This window comes from Kryptolebias marmoratus, linkage group LG14 (genome assembly GCF_001649575.2).
Source record: "Kryptolebias marmoratus isolate JLee-2015 linkage group LG14, ASM164957v2, whole genome shotgun sequence".
Classification (NCBI taxonomy): Eukaryota; Metazoa; Chordata; class Actinopteri; order Cyprinodontiformes; family Rivulidae; genus Kryptolebias; species Kryptolebias marmoratus.
The window spans coordinates 25,241,524-25,247,247 of NC_051443.1; the positions used below are offsets into that span (position 1 = coordinate 25,241,524).

The 5,724-nt window shown below is 39.9% G+C and overlaps 1 protein-coding gene across 1 annotated transcript in view; it reads left to right on the forward strand.

Annotated features, from left to right (window-relative positions):
* atp8b1 (ATPase phospholipid transporting 8B1) overlaps positions 1-5,724 on the forward strand; it is a 31,636-nt gene continuing 25,912 nt past the window's right edge. The window contains exon 1 of the mRNA XM_017432919.3: positions 1-193. The gene's annotated coding sequence lies outside the window, so the exon portion shown is untranslated. The remainder of the gene's footprint in view (positions 194-5,724) is intronic.

Consider the following 5,724-nt stretch of genomic DNA (forward strand, 5'->3'; position numbering starts at 1 on the left):
GCTGAGAGCTCCGGGAGGCGTCGGACCGGTCCGGCAGGTTTGTTCGGGGCCGAGCAGGTGAGGGAGCCCGGGGGGAGGAGAAGGAAGGGCGGGGAAGAAGCAGGAAGAAGCGGACGGGAACATGGCTCGGTGACACCTGGCTGCGGAAACACCGACTGAAAACACGACTTACTGCTTCCAACCGAACCGCGAGGTGAGTCCGGACGGGTTCGGGTTCGGCTCGTTCACTTCGAGTTTTGGGCTTTTTCTTTAAAAACTTTAAATCTTAGAAGCATCATGTTTGGGCAGGACTCACCTGAGCGCCTGATGCTGAAAGAACAAAACTCATATTTACCTTCAAGTTTTTACCTTTTTAACAATACAACCTGTTCAGGATCATAGATTACCTGAAAATATTTCTTCTTCTTTAACCAAAACATCCGTTTACCTGTAAAAAGGACCTAAATACACTGTAAAAACTACATGTGGAATCCGAATTATTGTCCTATTTACTCATTTTTATTAAATCTAAAGTTCAGCTGAAAACTTACATTAAAGCCCAAACTGCTACGAGTTAATTTATGCCTAATTTAAATAAAATTAGGATTATTTCAGCTGTAAATTGGTTGGATTTACAGTCAGACTTCTCCAGGATGATGTAATTATTTAAAAATAAGTATAATTTGTTGAGTTTCTCTTGTTTTTTGGTTTTTAAATCCTCTCCTGTTTGTTGTTTATTTTTGACACAGCGACTCCCGGAAAATATTTCCATCAGACAAATATTTGTCTAATCATTGTGATGGGAGGGAAAATACCAGCGTCCCGACAGTTTTCTGCTTTTAAACGTTTCAGAAAAGAGAATTTAATGGAAATTATTTATTTTTAAAGTCATCCTAAAAACGTAAAACCTTTCCTGTAACTTCAGCGTTTTTAGACCTTTTGAATAAACTTCCGGATCGAATGTTTTAGAAAAAAACGTGACTTCATTTAAAGATTTAATCACTGTTGAACATTTCTTCGGCTGTTCTTGTATCCAAACATTTAGCTGCTTCTTCAGCCTACGGCTGTGACTTTTTGTCTTTTTAACTTTTAGACTTCTTGAATTAATGTTTATTTTTTAAAATCAAAATGCACTAAAATCTCTCCACTTCCTTTAACTTTGTGCTCTTTGAAATGTTCTTCGGCTCATAGTTCCTGTACCTCTCATTTTAGCTTTCAGCTACTCTTTTGCTGGTTTTAGCTTTGGTTCATTTTAGTTTTGCGTCATGGTTTTGACTGTTTTAGCTTTTTAAGGTACTGGTTTGCTGGTTTTAGCTCACTCTACTAATTTTATCTTTCAGCTACAATTTTACTAATCTTAGCTTATAGCAGCTGTGTTGCTAATCGTAGCTATTGGCTACTGTTTTGCTGGTTTTGGTATTTGCTAATATTAACTTTTAGTTTTTGTTTTGCTTAGCTGAGTTTTTTTAGCTACTGGTTTGTCTGTTTTAGCTCTAACCCTAATTTTGACATTCAGCTACTGCTTTGCTAATCTTAGCTTATAGCTGCTGTTTGGCTAATATTAGCTTTTACCTACTATTTTACTGGTTTTTGCTTTTGCCAATTTTAGCCGTTGTTTTGGCCATTTTAGCATTGTTTTTTAGCTGGTTTGCTGATTTTTAGCTCACTCTGGTAATTTTAGCTTCCAGCCACTGTGTTGCTAATCTTAGCTTATAGCTGCTGTTTGGCTCATTTTAGCTGTTCTTACAGTTCAGTTTGTTTCTTCAGCAGATTTCCCTTCAGCTTGCTCTGATCGTTGCGGTTTTGCAGAAGATTTTCTTTTTTTTTTTGATCCACAGATTAATTCAGAGGCGAAGGAGCCAAACTTCAGCTGATTGTTCAAACATGGCCGAAAGAGCCTCGTTAATCCGTTCACAACGTTTGTTTTTATCTTTTATAACAGCTGAAGTTAAATATACTAAATATAAACGACTAATTTTGAATCCAGTTGGATTCTTTAGCTCTTAAGTCCCTCCACGTCGTGTTTCACGGCCCCCAGTGGGGCCCCGAGCCCTGCTTTGGGAAGCAATGATTCATGTTTAAGTTGGGTTCTGAACAGATAATATCTCACCTGTTGTAGATGGTTAGTTGATCCACCTCAGTTTGGCTCTGACCAGCCGTTAGCTCATCACAGAACCCCGTTTGAGGAGATCCGAACTGTCGGATGATCAGATTTAGCTAAATAAACAAACAAAAAAAAAAACATTTTATCTTTAAACCAGCAGGTGATTCAGGTTCTTCAAACAAACCATAAATGTATATATTTTTTTGTTTTATATAACTCCTTTTGCTAAAATTCTTTGAATGTTATGAGATTTAAATTGGCTAAATTAATATTTGTGCAGATGTTGGTTCTTCTACTGTCAGAAAGTGGGTTTTTTTTTTTTTTGCTCCCTTTTTAAACTTCAATACTTTTTATTTATTTATTTAATCTCTGGTCCTAAAGTTAAACCCATCAATCAATCAATCATTAATTTATTTCTATAAACCTTTACAGCAGTGCTTCCCAAACTTTTCAGCTTTCAACCTATAAATTAATCGTGACAAAGGTGTAATGACCCTCTTAAGTAAGAGCATAATGACACAAACAGTTCTAACATCCTTTATGCTAGTTTTTAAATCAATTTATGATTTGAATTTCAATTCTCTGTCACAATTATGATGCAAATATTTCATAAATTTTTTTTAATTTTTAATTGCAGGTTGATATCTGGAGATTATTTAAGGACCCCTGCTTGGTGTTGGGTGACCCACGTTGGGGTCCCGACCCCAACTTTGGGAATCCTTGACCTAGACAACCCGTTCCAGTTTTTAAAAACAGCCGATCTTTCCTTCGGCCGGCTCTTTAGCTGCTCTTTGAGAAACCGGTTTCCCGTCCGGTCGCTCTCCGGTTGTTTTCAGTGAACACAGAGGTCCGTTCCGACCAGCCGGGATGTTTTCCCGTCAGCGCCGATCCGAGCCGGCTTCCGAGTGCTCTTTGTTTAGGGAAATGTTGAGCTCCTTATGGAAATGTTCGGCCTAGGAAGCATCGAAGGAGAATTTGAATTGCGACTTGAGAGTCAAATCGATCGAAGGTTTGTTCGAGGCGAAGACGTCACCAAAAAAAATAACATCAATATGGCGCCCTGTCATGTTTCTGTTTATAGTGAAATCTCAGGCCCTGTTCAGACGGTTCAGGCGTTCACACCTGGCAGTAAAATACGTTTCTGATTGGCTGTCAGTTCCCGCTCCGCTCAGACCGCAGCGGGTCCAAAAACAATCAGAACAAACACTAAACCGGAGAGAAACTCGCCCAAACATCCGGTTCTCCTCTCCGATGAATAAAACGGTTCGTTAACATTTTTAGCCGAAAACAAAACGAAGACTTTTAAAAACTCTCCTCGGCTCAGTGGGACGTCCCTCAGTTTGGCTCCGGACAGATTATGTTCAGACGACCAAACGTTTGCGGATAAAAGTGGGGTCCAGATCCGGGGTCCAGATCCCCTCTGAATGTGGTCCGAGGGCGTTCACACCTGTACTCTGGGTCCAGTCTTTAACGACAGGTTTGAACAGGGACTCGGTCCGATCAGGAAACCTGCAAGCCCAATAAATTTTATTTATTTTTGTTTGCGCGAATTCCCCGATCCAGTCTGTTCTGAGGCTTCTGGGTTAATTTCTTGGTTTGATTCCTGAAATTCCATCACAATTAAAGAAATAAAAAAAAGTAATTTAAATCTTTTAAACATCGGCGGTCAATAAGTTACTGGAAATGAATGCAGGAGAATAAACATTAAATTAAAGGTTAAATGTCAGCTTTTATTAGATTTTCTGAAATATTTCCTGAAAAATGACTGAAAAGAAAACATTTATTTCCACCTGCTTGTTTATATTCAGGTGAAAGGCTACAATTTCCTCTTAAAATAATTTATACAAATGAAAGTTGACACGACTGAGACCCGGTCAGAAGTGCAGGAAAACTCATGCAAATCAGGAGTCGGGTGTCGTTTTGCTGCAGAGCGCCTGAAGTCGGAGTGCCGGCAGGTCGGAATAATTCAGGCTCCTGTCGGGAATTACTGGGATTTCTGAGGTGGAACTTTCCTCAGGAGCGCCGACTCTCTGCAGGATCTTTAATTCTCCGCGTTTCATGGATTCACCGTCGCTGTGAGTAAAATCCAGGAGAAGCTCGTTAACGAGTCGACTCGTTAAGGTTCATCGTTAACGAGTCGACTCGTTAAGGTTAATCGTTAACGAGTCGACTCGTTAGCGTCCATCGTTTACTGGAAAAGCCTTAAAACGAAAACTTTGAGCCAAACTGAAACTTGGCGACCTTCTCTGTTAGGTAGTTTATAGATTAAACTTTATTGTTTATAATTTTTGACTTTGAATTAATGTATTTGTACCTGGTTGTCAGTTTGCTCTTGGCGTCCAGTTCCAGTTCTGTTGGAAGATTAATGTGTAATGAGAACAAAAAGGAGCTTTTTTTTAAAAAAAAAAAGAAACAGTAAAAGGACTAAAAATAACCAGAACTCAACCTGAGAGGCACATCAACAAGATTAATATTAATATAAAACCAAAAAAAAGAACATTCAGGCTGAAATTAGTCTTTATAATTAAAGATAAAAAGAATAAGTTTAAATCTGTCCTGTTAGTTTAACTTTTAATTACATTAGTTTCCTTTTTTATGCTGGTTTATCGCCTCAATCGGCAGCTTTTTTCAGGACGGATGTTAAACATTTTGTGAAAACTTTAATGTCAACTAAAAAGTTCAGACTGACGATTGTTTGTGTAGAAATGATTAAATAATAAATAAAGACTTATTCTGTGCTGTGAATAGATGATTAGATCGTTTCTTATCAGGAGCTCAACTTTAATTTGAAGGACTGTTTCCATGGCAACTTCGGACGCATCAGGAACTCCATTTTAATTAAAGTTATCGAGTTTGCAAAATCCTGTCGTCCTTTTTGGTTTGAGACAAACTGAAGCCAAGATGTCGGATAGTTTTAGTTAACCTGTTTAAACCGTCAAGTTTTTAGTTTCCTTCATGACCTTGAAATCAATCGTGATCACCATCGACCCATAAGGTCTCTGTTACAAACAAACCAACGGACACAACCGAAAACAGAACCTCTTCGGTGGAGGAAAGAAACCGGTCACATGTAGGAGCAGAGACGAGGTTTGTGACCTTTGACCCCATGAACCTGGAAATCAACAGAGATCACCCTCGACTCATGAGGTGTCCAGCTGTGTAATTGGAATGATTATATTATGATATCAATGTTACACAGCTGCAGAGTTAGAGCACTAGGTCAACTGTGGTGTTGACTTTTGACTCCATGACCTTGAAATCAATGGTGATCACCCCTGACCCATGAGGCGTCTTGCTGTGGCATTGTTTGTCTTTAATACAAACAAACCAACGGACACGACCTCTGACCCTGTAGGTCGGTGAGGCGTTTCCTGTCGACCTCTGACCCTGCAGGTCGGTGAGGCGTTTCCTGTCGACCTCTGACCCTGTAGGTCGGTGAGGAGTTTCCTGTTGACCTCTGACCCTGTAGGTCGGTGAGGCGTTTCCTGTTGACCTCTGACCCTGTAGGTCGGTGAGGCGTTTTTGTTGACCTCTGACCCTGCAGGTCAGTGAGGTGTTTCCTGTCGACCTCGGACCCTGCAGGTCGGTGAGGTGTTTCCTGTTGACCTCTGACCCTGTAGGTCGGTGAGGCGTTTTTGTTG